This window comes from Oryx dammah, unplaced genomic scaffold (genome assembly GCF_014754425.2).
Source record: "Oryx dammah isolate SB20612 unplaced genomic scaffold, SCBI_Odam_1.1 HiC_scaffold_21, whole genome shotgun sequence".
In the NCBI taxonomy this organism is placed as follows: Eukaryota; Metazoa; Chordata; class Mammalia; order Artiodactyla; family Bovidae; genus Oryx; species Oryx dammah.
In genome coordinates, this window is record NW_024070205.1 from 29,108,818 (window position 1) to 29,125,903 (window position 17,086).

At 53.9% G+C, this 17,086-nt stretch overlaps 1 long non-coding RNA gene across 1 annotated transcript; it reads left to right on the forward strand.

Annotated features, from left to right (window-relative positions):
* Positions 1-1,804: 1,804 nt before the first annotated feature.
* Positions 1,805-14,743, forward strand: LOC120880598. The gene is made up of 4 exons (XR_005725064.1): positions 1,805-1,944; positions 11,671-11,759; positions 12,382-12,683; positions 14,273-14,743. It is a non-coding gene; the product is annotated as an uncharacterized LOC120880598 (long non-coding RNA).
* Positions 14,744-17,086: the final 2,343 nt, after the last annotated feature.

Consider the following 17,086-nt stretch of genomic DNA (forward strand, 5'->3'; position numbering starts at 1 on the left):
TCCTTAAGGTCATTATTAAAAGTTTCATTTCATGGAGAAGGAAATGGCAGCCCGCTCCGGTATTCTTGCCTGGGAAATCCCATGGACAAAGGAACATTCATGAGGTCCCAAAAGAGTCAGACATGACTTAGTGACTAAACAATAATAACAAAAACAAAAGAAACACAATTGATTTTGTATATTGTTCTTCTTTCTGCAAGCTTCTTAACTCCACTTAACCTAGTACTTTTTTTTGTAGACTTCATCAGATTTTTCATGTAGAAACTGACTGAGGTAGGGACTTTGTCTTGCTCATCACTGTATTTCCAGCACTGATGAGAGTGCTTATATAGGTAGATACACTCCAAAAAATTGTTAAATGGATGGATATATTCACTGAGTAATTTCCTCCATTAGACTGTAAGCTATGAGAGTGTTAGATAGTACAGTCACTCAGCTGTGTCCGACTCTGTGCGACCCCATGGACTGCAGCACGCCAGGCGTCCCTGTCCATCACCACCTCCCGGAGCCTGCAGAAACTCACGTCCATCGCATTGGTGATGCCATCCAGCCATCTCGTCCTCTGTCGTCCCTTCTCCTCCCACCTTCAGGACATTTGATTTTATTCTCTGGAGCATCTCCCAGTGCCTGGAACAGAACCTGGCATATTGCAGGTGCTTAATCAATATTTGGTGACTGGCTGAAAATAAATAAATAAATAAAAGTCTCATTTCAGTGATTAGAATGCCCAGTCCTGTGTGAGTGGTCAAGGTGACCTCCTGCGGTGAGTAGAAGGGACTTGGTTCTGCATGAATTTCCTCAGTCTTCAAAGAGTCAAGGAGGAAAGAACAGGATTCTCACCTGATTAAAACTGCTGAAATCCACATTCTCTGTGCTTAGCAAGTGTTTGGAGCTGACACATCCTCTCACCCCCCCACTCTTCCCCCCAGGGATCATTGTGTGTGACCCTCATCCTGAGCCTGAGGAATCCCAGGTCACCTACCTGGGGGCCACATCCCCTCTGGCACAGTCCACCAGAGGACTGGGAACCAAGAAGCCCCCAGGTCAGCTCTCTTTCCCAGGCATTACGGAGCCTTGAACACCCTCCGTCATGACCAGCAATGGGAATGCAGACCCCAGTGTGGAGATCACCCTGAATCCCTGCACTACCCACCCACTTAGCTCAGTCTTGCCTTAGGACTTCCTGGGGATCCTCTTTCTACCTGAAGGGGCTTTCCTCTGGTCAAGACAGACATCCAGTCAAAAACCAGCACAGAAGCACTGACCTTGTTAAAACCACTCTTTCTCCGTCCTCCACATATGACTGTCTAGTTTTTCCTATTTATTAATTAGTTTATTTGTTCATTATCTGCCCCACCCCTAGTGGAATACAAGCCTCTGGCACCCAGCAGTGCTCTGCACACAGTTGTTATTGTTCAGTTGCTAAGTCATGTCTGATTCTTTCAGACCCCATGGACTGCAGCACGCCAGGCTTCCCTGTCCTTCACCATCTCCTGGAGTTTGCTCAAATTCATGTCCGTTGAGTCAGTGATGGTATCCAACCATCTCATCTCTGCTGCCCCTTTCTTCTTTTGCCTTCAATCTTTCCCAGCGTCAGGGTCTTTTCCAATAAGTCGGCTCTTTGCACCAGGTGGCCAAAGTATTTAGGAGCTCAATAAAAACTGCTTAGCATGTTCATCATATGGGGCTGTTAAAGCTGCCCAACAGTAGGTGTAGGACTAAAAGGGTCATGGATGGGTGAGCAGGGCCTCAACACTTAGAACCTGCTTGCGGGGAAGTATGGGTGGAGTCCTGGCAGCGCCTCACAAAGCGGTTTCCTGGCTGGTGAGGGCGAAAGCTGGAGAGTGAAGGGTACAGTGCAGAGGATACTGTCAGTCCTCTACAGACAGTTCTTTAGAAGTTTTGCTGAAGCGGGGGCAAGACAACGTGTGGCTAAAAGGAAAGGTTTGTGTGTGAGGCTGTGGGGCTGGGGAAGAAGCAGCTGCAAAGGAAGAAGAATCTGAAGACAGGGGGCAGGAGGAGCAGAGGAAAGTGCAGGCAGGGCTAGTGGGGCTCTTAGCCCTGAGGAAGGAGGCAGGAGGCAGGACCCTGGAAGTCCTTCTTGGTGACATTGGCCAAGGCCTTGCCTCTCTGGGCCTCCATTGTGTCGTCTGCTCCCCGAGGCAACACAGCAGTTGTTAGCTTCAGGACCTCTCTGAACAGCACAGTACCTGGCACAGTAATAATACAAAAGTAGTCACAGTCATTGTCATTTTCAACCCTGTGACGTTGGGAGGAAGGGCAGGAGAGCCGATGTGGCTGCAGAGAACCCGGTGGGTCTGGGGCCCGGGCAGGGACGGCAGTTTCCTCAGTGCTCCGGAAGGAGCCAGCCGCGGGTCCCACACCTGCAGCTCCGGAGCGGCCCACTGGGACCTCTGCCCGGGCGGCAGAACCAAAGCCGGGGATACCCAGGCTCTGCAGGCCGCACTCAGGCCCGAGTCCAGCGGAATCGCCCGGTACCTGCGCGGCGGCCAGGCCGGAGAGCCGGGAAGAGAAGGGTTAAGCCGCGCGGCCTGGGGGCCCAGGGGTGTGAGGCGGAGGGAGCCGCAGGCGCGTGGCCGCGATTGGCTGGGGCACATGCCCGGGGGCAGCTGCGGGCGGATGGCCGCCCAGACTTCCTGGACGCGCCTGGCGCCTCCGCCGCGCCGCCGCTGGCGACCTCGGGGGACGTGCCGCCGGCTGCCTGGGGACAGCTCCACTCCCGCGCCGGCCCCCAACCCCCGCCCGCGGCTGGCGGGCGGCGGGGACTGTCTCTCTAGGGGCTTGTCAACCACAGTGACAGCGTCGCCGCCGGCGCCGCCCACGCGTGCTGCCAGGGCTGGTGCCCACCAGCCAGCCAGCACCTCTCCCCCTACAGGGCCGAATGTGTCCCGAGGCCCATCCGCGGGGCAAGCCGCTGGCCCGGTGGAGCCAAGCCAAGCGGGTGAGCCCCTCTTTAGCAGATCGCTTTGGCTGACCACACCTGCAGCGGGGAGGGGGCTGGTTCTGGAAGCTCCAGGACCTCATTTTGCATAACAGATGAGGGGGTGAACTTGCTCCCCAGCACCCTCCAGCCGGTCGGACAGCACCCCACTTGATGCTAACGCTCAGCTTCTCTGTACACTGGGGCTAGATGGGGTCTGGAATCTCAAGAGAGAGAGTATTGGGTGCAGGAGAAAAGGACACAGACTAGGGCAGGTCTCCCATGAGAAGACACAGACCAGGCACAGGGGGGCATGGTGGGCTCCTGCTTCGGAAAGCTATGCATCCCCACCCAGGAGGATTTGATAAGGAGTTTATTCTGGCCTGGAGAATTCCATGGACTGTATAGTCCCTGTGGTAGCAGAGTCCTACCGGGACTGAGTGACTTTCACTTTACTTTATTACAATACTTCCCAAGGGCAGGGCTGCTGACAAGATTAAGATGCAGATTCTTGGTGAGTTTCTCTGGTCCTTTTAATCTTGCCTCAGGTGGTTTCTGAGGCAACTGTTCTAATCTACCCTTTGGAATTCAGGGAAGGTCAGGGAGGCTATAGTCTTGCCTATGAGAAATGGTGGAGGAAAAAAAGGGCTCGGTGCTGGAGAGTCTCACAGAGCCCCGTAAGGTTTCACACTGTGGCCAGGGATCTTAATGGTGGATACTCAGGTCAGCACCCCCACCCAGGCCCACCCGCAGCTGTTCAGACTAGAATCCTAACAGGAACACCTGGAAGAGGCTCCAGAAAACCCTAAACCAGCCACCAAGAGTTGATAAAGTCTCAGTTGTCATTTTGAAAAGTATTGGTTTGCTCATGCTGGTGAGATAAGCACTGTTGAAAAGATATAATTCATAGAGAATTTCATTGCAAATAGAAGATGGAGCTGATGCTCCTGGGAAAGACTATGGCAGTTTTCAGAGAAAAGTTTCTCCACTTTTTTTTGGTCTGGACATTGCCCCTGCTCTCCCTTCTATGTAGGGCCCTCTGAACTTCAGCCCTTAATTCGGTTAGGGGAGACCATGTCTGCCTTCCTTCCTGGGTTCCCATGGGAGACCTGGCCTAGTCTGTGTCCTCTGTCTCCTCCACTCCCCGCCTGCTCTGCCCTAACCTACTACCCTGTATGTGGTTCCTCCCTCTTCAGCCCCCTGGCTGCCTTGCTTTTGTAAAAGGGGAGGAATCTCCTTGGAGAGGGAGGCAGTGTGGCGATCACCTGCCCCGCTCCCTCATCTATCACCCTGAACTGTGTTTCATGATAAAATTTCTCATCCACAGCCAGTGATAAATAGAATCAGCCCAGAGGAGACCATATCGAGCGGGGGTGGGAGGGGTGGGCCTGGGTGAGGGAAACCCAGGTAAATTGTTTCTCTGTGTTAACACGCAACCTGGAAAGAGCCAAGGTAGTGGATTTGTGTGACCTGTTCTGTACTGTTGGTAAGAAGGCATGCATATGTAATTCTGTGTGCTCTGAACCAGCTTGTTAACCCTGTGGAGTGATGGTGCCGGGCTGGGGCATGGTGTGTGCAGGCCAAGCCTTGGAGGGAAAGCAGTAGGAATTCAGAATACAGGCATGGTAGCCAGGTGGGTACTGAATAAGACCCCAGAGCAGAGAAGCTGTATCCCCGGTGGAAGCTGCTGAGAAACTCTGTAACTCAGGTTGGAACTTGAACCCACACAGTCTTCCAACTGAGATCATACACCTGGTCTCAGGACTTAATGAAGCTCCAGTTCTTAATGTCTCATTGCAGAAAGAATTCAGGGAGAGACAAAGTGATAGGTAAGAAGTAGATTTATTTAAAGAGAAACACACTCCACAGACAGTGTGGGCCATCTCAGAAGGCAAGAGCAGCACCAGAGTATAGGGGTTGTCAACTGTTTATGTTGTTGTTCAGTTGCGAGGTCGTGCCTGACTCTTTGCAACCTCATGGACTGTGACATGCCAGGCTCCTCTGTCCTCCACTATCTCCTGGAATTTTCTCAAATTTATGTCCATTGAGTCAGTGATGCTGTCTAACCATCTCATCCTCCGTTGCCCACTTAGAGCTGAATAATTTCATAGGCTAATGAGTGTACTATTGGTAAGAAGACATGTATATGTGATTTTGTGAGCTCTGAACCAGCCTGTTAGCCCTGCAGAGTGATGGGGCAGGGCAGGGGGAGGGTGGGGAGTGGGTTGGTAAAGAATCTGCTGGCAATGCTGGAGACCTGGGTTTGTTCCCTGGGTTGGGAAGATCTCCTGGAGAAGGGAATGGCTACCCGCTCCAGTATTCTAGCCTGGAGAATTCCATGGACTGTGTAGTACGTGGGGTCGCAAAGAGTCGGACGCGACTCTTTCATTCCAGCTATTTGGGGAATGGGGAGGGGATTTCCAGAAACTGGGCCTCTGCCCACATTTTGACGTCTATGGTTGGCCTTGGAACTGTCATGGCACCTCTGCCTTGGAACTGTCATTTAGCTTGCTGATGTATTAGAGTGAGTGTATACTGAGGCTCCTGGTCTAGTGGAAGTTGACTTGTTCGCCATCTTGGACCTATTTGGTTCCAATCAGTTTATGTCGTATCCTCAGGCCCTGCCCCCTTCCCTCCTGTTCAGCTAGAGGAGTCAGAAAAATGGGGTAAGCCACAGAGTGGGGTGCTAGGGCAGACAGGAGGAGGGGCTGGTGTCAGAGCCCAGCCTGGTGCCGAGGGAGGGAAGCAGGCAGCTCGTGGGCTTACAGGCAGGATGATGGGAAAGAGCATCTCTAGCAGCTCCAGGTGTCAGATGAGCCCCTGGTCCTCCAAACAGGAGCCTCTAGGCCTATAGGTACCCAGACCTCAAGCAACTCTCAGCACCAGTCCCAGACAGCAAGATGATGGCCAATGGCTCCTCTGGGTCCCCTGCTTTCTTCTGCGTTTAGCCCAGGAATCCATGAGAAGTCCTTAAGCTAATAACTAAGGAGTTAATTAATAATCAAAGTGAGGAGTTGGAGCAAGCTTGACCCAGAGCAGCTGAGGGTTTGTATGATTAAAGCTCAGAGGTCCAGAGGATGGGACCACAAAGCTATTCTGCCACCTGCCAGCTGTCATCTATAAAAGGAGGTAAAAAGAGCATCAACGTCATAGGTTGCCCTAAAGGCACCTGATATTATACTTGTGAAATGCTGAGTCATTATGACACGTATTTCTAAGGCTTCCTGACTGCCATCTGGGCCCAGGAGAGGAGACCCCTCTGGGACTCACAGTGCAGGTGGGAATGTTGGATTCCTATGCAAGTCAGTCTAAGTTCTGGAAATGCAGAGATGTGTGCTCACAAGCTCAAGTGACAATGTCCTTGTCTGTCTGGAGAGACTCAGAAGGCTTCATAGAGGAAGCGGCATTTGAACTGGTATCAAAAGATGAGTAGGAGGAGATGGAGGGGATGTTCTGGGATGTGCACGGTCCCTCAGCTCCTGCAGGGCTCTGACATGTGGCTCTCTGCCTGCTCCAAGAGGAGGGTCAGAGTTTCTTTTCTTTGATTCCCACTCGGGGAAGAAAGGGCTATGTGAACCGCCCACCTTGTCCCGGGGGTGCAACGCTGTGGCACAGAGGTAGGCTCAGTGCTGGTTGAACAGCTCAGGAAGAAATGATAACTTGTGGGCTCGCACTTCTGGCAGTGGGCTGTGGAGTTAGTGAGTCGGGAAATAACAAGTCAAATGTTGCAGCAGTACCCAAGAGGGGAGCAGGGAAACAGCAGGGCCTGGGGAGCTGCCCAGCCAAGGAGGCCTCTAACAAGGGAGCAAGTGTGGGACAAGGCAGGGTCCCACCTGAGAGCCAGCCCGGAGCTGGAAGAAACACCGGGGCAGAGTCTGTGGTGTCTGTGCTGTTCGGGTACCGAGCTTCCCAAAGCCACTGCCTTTGAGGACAGTGTCTCCCAGGAGTCACACTGGCTTTCATGGTCCACAGGGGTGGGTGGAAACAGCATCCCCCCACCAGAGAGCATCCCCAGAGGCTCTAACTTGTAGCTGGCTGTGTGGAAGGTGGGTGGCATTTAGAACTAGGCCCCTTTCCCAGGCTTTCTCTGGGAGTTTTACCAACCACTCCAAAGGTTCTTTGGAGCTTTTGGGTCTAACCTGCCCCACAGACAGAAGAAACATAGCCCAGTTCATGACCAAAACTCATATGGATGGCACCCTCACTTCCACTCCACTCTGGTCCACCACCTTCCATGCTGCTTGGGAGCAGCCCATCCATCTGCAGAGCTGGGAGCCAAGGCCCAGGGCTGCCTGCAGGTTGGACGTCTGCCTCCTCTGGGAACCATGCCCCAGGGTGTTCCAGTGGCCAGAGGACCAGCCTGAGAGAATTCTCCCCAAGCTCCTTATGTCAGTAGCACCCTGGCCTTGGAGCCCCTGGGCAGTGACACACTGAGATCCAAACCTACCTATGTTTCAGACACTGGCCACTCCAAGCCAAAGCCTGGTGCTGCCAGCCCCACCTGTGTCCTGTGTGTGACAGGTGTGTGTTCACAGCAAGGCTGCTGCTCATACAGTCTACAGAGGGTACCTGCGGATAAGACAAACCCGGGGTTTTCCAAGATTAAATTTCCTCTCCCAGTGACTATCACTGGGGTGCTGGTGATGAAGTCTTCCCCACTGATGGGTGGAACCCTGGTCCCGGGCCCACTGGCTTCTCCCCAGAGTGGACTCAGCCTCTCTCCCAGCTCTCGCTGCTCCAGACATGGGGTGCACTTATACAGCTAACATGCTGTAGCGAACTCCCCCCTCCCATGTCCTCCTGGTCCACTTAGTAAAGCCACCAGCCACCCATGGCAGCAGGGATGGGCTGAGGCCTGGAGCTGGAAGTGGCCAACAGAGGACAGGCTAAGAGTGCTGCAGAGAGCATGGCTTCCAGGCCCTTGACTGTGGAGCCCCCTCTGATGCCCTTGCCCTGGGATGTTCCAGCCTTTACCAGGCTGTGGTGAATTGGCAAGTGATGGGGCAGAGGGTCTTTTGTGCTGCAGGCTGTACAGGCCATGGGGCCCAGACACTCAGAAAACACCTGTCAAGAGACTCCCTTATACCAGGCCCTGCACCAGTGTGGGGCACCTTGTGAACTCATGGGACAGGCACTCTGACAAGACAGAGCAGCCAGACCTACCCTCCTGCTAGAACAACTCAAAGACCAGACAAAATTTAGGACACAACAGCCCTCGAAACACGATATTAGATGTCCAAGGACAGGACCCTAAGAGGCAGGAATCATTGCGGTGAGTCCTCGGACCCCTCAGTATGCTGCCCCCAGAGTATCCAGCTGTGGAGCAAGAAGGGGACCCAGGCAGTTTCAGGGATGCCCCGGAGGGGTGACACAGAACTCTAAAGCCTGGAAAGCCAAGGCAGAAAGAGTTTGCAGGATGGAGCCCTGGGGAGGAGGGAGCCCCGGAGTCTGCAAAGCACAGATCAGCCCGTGCATGTGAGGACTGTGCCAGAGGCCAGGAAAGACCCACCAACAGGGTCAAAGGAAGTCATGTCCAGAGCTCAAGAAGGATGTGAAAAGTGTGGGCTCATTCTGACAGCCAGGCCAGAAAACCTGAAAAAGAGACAGAGTATCGAGTGGGTCTTGCCACTATAAAGTAGGACAAAATTGACCCAAGACTAAAGGCAATGGCACCCCACTCCAGTACTCTTGCCCGGAAAATCCCATGGATGGAGGAGCCTGGTGGGCTGCGGTCCATGGGGTCTCAAAGAGTTGGACACGACTAAGAGACTTCACTTTCACTTTTCACCTTCATGCATTGGAGAAGGAAATGGCAACCCACTCCAGTGTTCTTGCCTGGAGAATCCCAGGGATGGCGGAGCCTGGTGGGCTGCCATCTATGGGGTCACACAGAGTCGGACAAGACTGAAGCAACTTAGCAACAGCAGCAGCAAAGTCTGCTCTAGTTTTCCCAGCAAAGCTTAAAAGCAAGACCTAACTTTGGCCACCTCAAACGAAGAGTTTACTCATTGGAAAAGACTCTGATGCTGGAAGGGATTGGGGGCAGGAGGAGAAGGGGACGACAGAGGATGAGATGGCTGGATGGCATCACTGACTTGATGGATGTGAGTCTGAGTGAACTCCAGGAGTTGGTGGTGGACAGGAAGGCCTGGCGTGCTGCGATTCATGGGGTCACAAAGAGTTGGACACGACTGAGCGACTTAACTGAAAGGGACCAAAATGCTACCAAGTAACTTCCTGGTGTCCAGAACAAAGTGCAAGGATACTTATGAAATATTTAGCTCCCGACAAAACTCACAGTGGTGATCACGCAATCAAAAATCAGCAGATGTGCATGGAGGCAGGAAGATATAGCCCAGAAACGACTGTGATGAAAGGATGAGTGTTTGAGGACATGGAAGCTTTTCCTACAACCATATCCATGTGTTCAAGAAGCCAGAGGACAGAATGAATGTGTCTGGAGCAACAGTGAATGCTGCAGGCAGGGGAGGGGGGCATTCTCTTGTGGGAGGAGGGTAAAAACTTGGATCTGAAATCTGAACAAGTAAGATCTCTTCAAGGGGTGTGGGCTCACAGCCAGACCCTGTGGAGGTCACCAGGCGCACGTACCCAACCCCACACAGGCCTGGGATGCCTGACACAGAGTAGTTGCTCAAAACATACACTCGAATCTTGTTTAATTCATGCTCCCTTTTTACAGATTCAGAAGCAGAAAGGGTGAAGGTCTTTCCAAGGCCACACACCCAGTAAGTGGTGGGTGCAGTGCCCTGGGCATGTGGCCTCGGGCACTCTGCAGAGCACACCCCTGACCCCCACGTCCTGCCAACTTGGTGGGTTCAAGGTAGGCCTCAGGTAACCCTGGTTCCCAGGATGCAAGCAAGCTGGGAGAGGGAGGCATGTCAGTGTTTGGGTCCAATGACATTAGCTAGCAGGAGAGAGATTTCCATGCCCTCATCCGATCCTGCCACATCCTCCATTCAGGATGGTTGGAGCCCAGAGTCCCCCCACCCTAACTCCCCGACCTTGCCTTGTCCTCAGCCTCCTCAACTTGGGGGGTGGGAACCCGGCCTGAAGGTGCTCATTTCTATAATTCTATAATCACCATAATTGCCTTAATCACCACTCAGTCTGGAGCACTCTGGGGTCTTCGGCCTCTGCATTCAGCCCTCACCCCTGTGCACCTAAGCAGCTCCACCTGGGGCCACAGATGCACAGCCCTGGGTCACCCCACCCAGCCCAACCCTGCCATGGCTTAGCACTGGGAACTCCGTCAGCACCAGCCACATATCTAGACTGTTTGCTTGCTGCACACCTACCCGCCCGGGAGCCCAGTGCTGGACCCAGGAAGACAGGATGAGCAGGGAGTGAGTGGTGCCATGGCTGCAGGCATCACAGCCCGTACAAGCGCCTGCCCCGAGTTCCATCCAGGGGGGCACAGACACACCTGGGAGAGGTGATATGAACCCAGACACCAATCTCTCCTTCTTTCCTTCACCCTGGGTGGTGTGTTGTGGGGAGGGGGAGCGTGGGCCTCTGTTGTGTTGATGATGGTAACCTCTGCACTAAGTGGACAAGTACCAGGGTCCAAGCATGCAACTTTACCAGCCTCTAGTGACGAGGCTTCACTGACAGAGGCCTGCGTGGAAAGGGCTGGGGGGAAGGCTGAGGTCCAGGGCACGAGAGCTAAACCTCATAGCTCCATCTGCTCCAGAGCTGTCCTTGGCACCAGCTGCAAACTCTCCAAGGCTGAGGCTCCAGGGTGCTGCCGTTAAGGGTTGGGGGAGGGAAGACGAGGGCCCCCCCTAGAGTCTCCACAGCCAGCAGCAACTGAGAGCCAGGCCCAGGCATGCGGCAGGACTGCCACCGGCTCCTGCCAGGCCCCTGGCAGCATGAGCAATGGCGGGCTGAGCGATAAGAAACTAATAATTTATGTTTCCAGTTCCCGCGGCCCCGGCGCCGAGGGAAGGCTGGGCCACAGCCGCCTCCTCACTGAGCGGCCGCAATCCTTTATTGCACAAATTATTAACGACCAGAGAATGAATGACTCTGTAATCAGATCAGGCCTGCCAGCACTTTTCATTTCATTTATTTGTATAAATTCTGAAGTCAGGCTCTAGCCTGAGCTCAAAAGCCAGCCTCACTCTGGCCGGGGCCCAGGTCCCCACCAGAGCATACCCCTCCCTCACCGTCATCCGTGACTCCAAGCGGGTACTGAAGACAGAGGGGGTTGGGGAGGGGGCAGGGAATGGGCCTAAGCTGCAAGATGTTGCCACGTGCCCACCAAAACCTCCTCAGACCAGGGGTCCTGGGCCAGGGTCAGAGTTCTATCCTTCAGCCCTCTCAGGGCCCCCTCCTACCTGTCCTCAGACCAGGGGGTTCCTGGTCCCTGAGGGAGACCCGCCCCTACCCATGCTTCTCCTTCACCCCAGACCCTCACTCCCCACAGGAGGCCCTGATACTCCAGGCCGCCTCTGCTTCCTCCGGCCCCAGGCCTGTGCCCCTTTCCATCTGCTTCTCCTGCTGCCTCCTGGTCCTCCTCCCCCGTCACCACCTGCCTCATGGGCTGGTCTCTCCCTGCCTTCCCCCTTCCTGTCCTGCTGCTGGACTGGGCCCTCACCTCCCTTGGGTTCAGGGGCTGTGAGGCTTTCTGCTCAGCGCTGAGCAGTGAGCTGCCTATGGTCCTCTCACGAGCCCACTTTTAATCTCATTGACCTCTCGTTATACTACAGCACATAAATTCAGATTTGGAGAGCTTATGTTCCATCATAAATTGGGCTGGCAGACTTCCGATCAACAAGATAAAGCTGTCTCCTGTGAGGTGGGTGTTTTATTAGTCTTGGCCTCCGTGCTGCAGGCAGTGGAGGTGGGGTGGGGGAGGGAGGTCTCTGGAATCCTCCTGTGCTGTTTCAGATGGGCCTGATGGTGCTTTTTGCCATCATGGGTACAATGGCACCCCCTAGACCCCCATCCCCATAGCATCAGAATGAGCAGCCACAGCTGGACCCCCAGGCTAGGCACTGGAAGGTCAATAGGGAGACCCCATGTGCACCCAGGCATGTGTCCATGTGTGCCCCTCCCCCTGTGGTGGAGCTTCGTGAGCTTGGCCAGAGCCAGAATGGGGTTCAGGGGTGGGGGAGGCAGCTGCACATGCCTGGGCATCCTGAGGGACAAAGGGCTGGAGGAGGGGCCTAGAGAAAGAGCATCCAGGATGCAGCTCCAGAGACATGGTGGCCTGGCCTGGCTATTAGAAGCTGCAGACGCCTAACCACCAGGATCCCCAGAGATGGATACAGGGAGGTCTTGACATCTTCAGGCCACCCAGCAGGGCCTGGGCTCCTGCTGCCCAGGATTGGGGATGATGTCTGCTGACCGTGCCTGTCCCTCCCTGGAGGACAAGTCCTTCTTCAAGAATTCAGTCTCTGCCAACACTCTCTCCCTAGGCTCCCAACACTTCCAGCCCAGCCTGCCAGCACCACCACTCAGTGAAGCCACCCAAATCAGCACAGTGGGAGCTCCACTTGGCCCTTTCAAGCCACCAGCCCTGTGTTCCTACCCACTCTGAGTTTGCTCTGATTGGAGCACCTCTGAGTACCCGGGCCTGCCCAGGGCCCTGGCAGCACAGCAGGAAACCTGGGAGACTAGATGTATGATGGTGTTCTGGGGGCACACTGGGGCCCTACCAGGAGAGGAGGTGATCCTGGGAGGCTTCTTGGAGGAGGGGATGCTGCTGTGAGTCTTGAAGGTGAGTAGGTAGTTGTTCAGTCACTAAGTCATATCCGTTTTTTGTGACCCCATGGACTGTAGCACGCCAGACTTCCCTGTCCTTCACCATCTCCTGGAGCTTGCTCAAGTTCATGTCCATTGAGTCAGTGATGCTAATCAACTATCTCATCTTCTGTTGCCCCCTTTTCCTGCCCTCAATCTTTCCCAGCATCAGGGTCTTTTCTAGTGAGTCAGCTCCTTGAATCAGGTGGCCAAAGTATTGGGGCTTCACCTTCAGCATCAGTCCTTCCAATGAACATTCAGGGTTGATTTCCTTTAGGATTGACTGGTTTGATCTCCTTGCTGTCCAAGGGACTCTCAAGAGTCTTCTCCAGCACCACAGTTTGATACCATCGATTCTTCGGCACTCAGCTGTCTTTAGGGTCCAACATTCACATCCATACATGACTACTGGAAAAGCCATAGCTTTGACTATACAGACCTCAGTTGGCGTAGTGATGTCTCTGCTTTTTAATATGTTGTCTAGGTGCTTGCTCCTTGGAAGAAAGCTATGACAAACCTAGACAGTATATTGCATTGAGCAGAAGCTGACAAGTTTCCTGAGGGCCATGTTCCTGGCTGGAAGATGGGATGACCCAGCCCAAGTAATAGCTTTGCTCTTTACCAATTTTGAATCACCTGTCCCATTTCTGAGGACTTAGGTGCTCAGGAACCCACACATACCAACTGGATCTCAGACAGAAAGTTATACAACTGCTGACATGGGGCAAACTCTCAGATTTTGACAAGGCCAGTTAATCCAGGAGGGTGGTGTGTCTGTTCTGGAAGGAGACTCTGTTGGCATCTGATGTACACAGAGGATCAAAGACTGGGGTCCTCTGACCTGGCAGGGCATGAGGACCCCATATTTCGAGATGCCTACAATCCTCTACACAGAGGTGAAAATACCCTATATAAGCCCCTGCTCTGCTAACTGCCTCTTCTCCTCCCATTCTCAGTGGCCTCCAAGCAGTCTTCCCACTTCCCCAGTCTGCAGGTGGAAGCCCCCAGTGCCAAGCTGGGACTCTATTAAATGCTCTGAGGAACACATCAGGTTGTGGCCTTGGACAGAGGCCTGGAGCTGCTGCCCTCCCACGTCTATGGTAGGTGTGGTCCGGCCTCAGCACATGGGCTCTACTCAGGATCTCAGCCAGTACCACGCTGTGCCCTTCAGCCAGCCCACTTCTGGGTCCACATGCGGGGCACTGTGCGTAACTCCAGGGGTATGTGCATCCCAGGGCCACCCATTGTGACACCCTAGACATCAGCACAGAAGACAAAATGGACTCATGGAGAGCTCAGCAGCTCACACTCAGACAGCGCCCACAGACATCAAAGCACCCCACAGGATGTTACTGATTCAACCCGTCCCGGAGAGAAGGCTCGTTGGCAATGGGAGTCCAAGACTTGCCCTGGGATGGGGTCAGGCTAAACCTATGACCTTAGAACACCAGTCTGGGTCAGAGTTGTGGGGAGAAACAGTAAAACTCACTGTCCACCTAAGCTCTCTACTTCTGAAAATCCCTAACGGACAAATCTATGCTGACAAAGTGATTGCTGGCTCTCCAGGAGACCCTGTGGTGCGGCTGCGTACGAGAGGCTCAGACCACCCACTCCCCCTCTTGGTGCAGGCAGGTGCAGAGCAGCAGTCCCACCAGGGTACAGGTGGATGAGGTCCTAAAATATATAGCCAACTGCACAGTGAAACCCTGTAAATTCTGTTGGGGTACAAGTTTCATTAAAGAAAGAAAAATGAATGGTAATCCAAAGCAACAGTGGTCTATGTGAGGTTCCTCAGTACCCCTAACCCCACTTACTGGCCATGAGATGGGCACCCTGGAGAGCAGCCGGGAGTGATGAGGTTGGAGGAGCCCATTACCCAGGACAGAGAGAGTGAAGGCCATTTCCAGGTACCTCCGGCTGTTTCTCTTTGAGGTTCTACTCTGCTTCCCCTGTGCTTGCGTTTTGCCCTCTAAGGTCCCAGAGAACAAAATGCTGGTGACCCCTCTATGTAGCACAGAGAAGGCACTTTGTGGAAAGAAAGTGAAACGGGACTGGAGGGCTCAGCCAGTCACAGCCTGTCTCTGAGACCTCCTCCAAGGTCTATGGTTGCCTCTTCATGCAGGAGTGGATGCAAGCCTTGCCAGGACCTCAGAACAGTGGACCACACCTCTCCTTGGGCTCTGACCTCCCTCCTCTGCGGAACACCTGCCGACAACCAAGGGTGCTCACTCTGACTCCTGCAGGAGGGTCTCTCAGCCTCCTGAGTTTTTTCTCTTGCTCTGGTGAGAAGGAGCTTCTGGGACAGTAGGGTGGGCAGGTGCTGGGAGAAGAGGTGAACAGGGGTGGAGCTGTCCCAGGCCGGGAGGCCAAGCTGGGCTGGGAGTGGATCACATGGGGACGGCCCCCAAAGACAGTCCTCACATTGACACATGAGTGTGTCTGGGGAACTGTTGCCAGGAGCTCACATTCCGCAGGAAGTCCATCATATAAACGGTTACTGCTGGGCCAGTCTGGTCTCCCTGCACAGCCTGGGAGCCTCGCAGAGCTGGGCCTAGAGGCAGTGACTTCTGCTACCACCGCTGAACCAACGCCTCAGCTCCAGCTTCTCTTGGTCTTCAGGGTCCCTGTCTGGATGCCCTCTCTGCTTCAGTTTGCACCCAGCAGCCTGGCAGAGAGCCTACCTGGTCCCCTCTTCTGTAAGCCCCCTCTTACTGCCCCCAGGGTACTTGACTGATGCCTTGGGGATACACAGTAGGTGTCTCTAAGGGTCCTGGAGGACTCCCATCCCTTCGCTTGGCCTCCAGCTCCTGCACTCTGAGACCATTTATGGAGAAAACATGGAGGGTACGCCGGGGCTCATCACAGTATTGACTAGGGCCCCTGCAGCTACATATCACCCTGTCTGCTCCAAGCCAAAGGGGACCCCACAGATGTTGAGCCCCTCTCTCATTTTCAGATGGGGAAACCAAGGTGACAGTAAGGGCAGAGGGGCCTATGTCACACAGTGGCTGGCCAGGAGGACCTGAGTGTCAGGACACTGCAGGGTCTGCTCTCTCCACTGCCTATTTCAGCCTCCCCAGCCCAGCTCAGGCCCAGGCAGGGCCATGGCACTGGGCAGGGTGCCCCAGTGATGCCAGTGAGTGAGTGTTTTCACTCGTGGAGAGGGACCAGGCATGCAGAGCCAGTGGCAGCTAAGACACCCACCCATGTGAGCAGACAACAGTTCCCTCTGCGCTGGCATCAGTGCACCCAGTGTATTCTGTAGCTTGTCAAGCACATGTGCATCACTGTCCTTGTGTCTGGGGTCACTTCATCTGTCTGAGAAGCTATGTCAGCATGTGTAAAACAGCAGGTGAATATCATGGCACATGGAACTGACAGTGTGCACCCTGTGGGTGCCCTGAGTCGGGACACCGGGCCCTAACTCTTTACTTCTTTAAATGGCATTAAGTTAAGGTCAGTGGACCATAAAGAAGGCTGCATGCTGAAGAACTGATGTTTTGAAATGTACTGGAGAAGACTCTTGAGAGTCTCTTGGACAGGAAGGAGATCAAACCAGTCAGTCCTAAGGGAAATCAACCCTGAATACTCATTGGAAGGATTGATGCTCAAGCTGAAGCTCCAATACTTTGGCCACCTGATGCAAACAGCTGACTCACTGGAAAAGACCTTGATGTTGGAAAAGATTGACGGTGAAAGAAGAGGGCAGCAGAGGATGAGATGCTTGGATAGCAACACTGATTCAATGGACATGAACCTGGACAAACTCTGGGAGATGGTGAGGAACAGGGAGGCCTGGTATGCTGCAATCCATGGGGTTGCAAAGAATTGGATGCAACTTAGCAACTGAACAACAACAACAAAAGGTCAGTGGACAGACCAGCCTCAGAAACACATACTTTCCTGAGAAAGAGGAAGAACATGGCCTGCAGCCAGTTCACAGCTGGCCAACAGCGAGGCATGTCCCAGCAGGGTGGCCCCTCATGTGTCTGACCTGGAACCAGGAACAGATGCTTCCTGAAGGTTCTGACCATTTCTGCAGGGGGTGTCTGAGGGAGCCACTGTGCCAGTCACCTCTGACCTCCCATCTACCCTTTCCTGATGGAATGTGCTGCAAATCAGACCCTTTAACTGGACAAGCTGTCTTGGACATGACAACCGTATCCATCTGGCACTCATGCTGCAGGCCCGTGTGTCTATGTATGTTTCGTGCATAGGTCCTGGTGGTGTCTTCCATCTTGGCTGTCATATAAGTTAGCACACACACCGTCTGTGCATATTTGTGCTGAGGATGTCAGCATCCGTGTCTGCACCTGTCCTGTGCCAGCAGCTTTGGGAGCTGCTGGGTGTGCGTGTGGCTGTGAGCACACATGTGGGCTG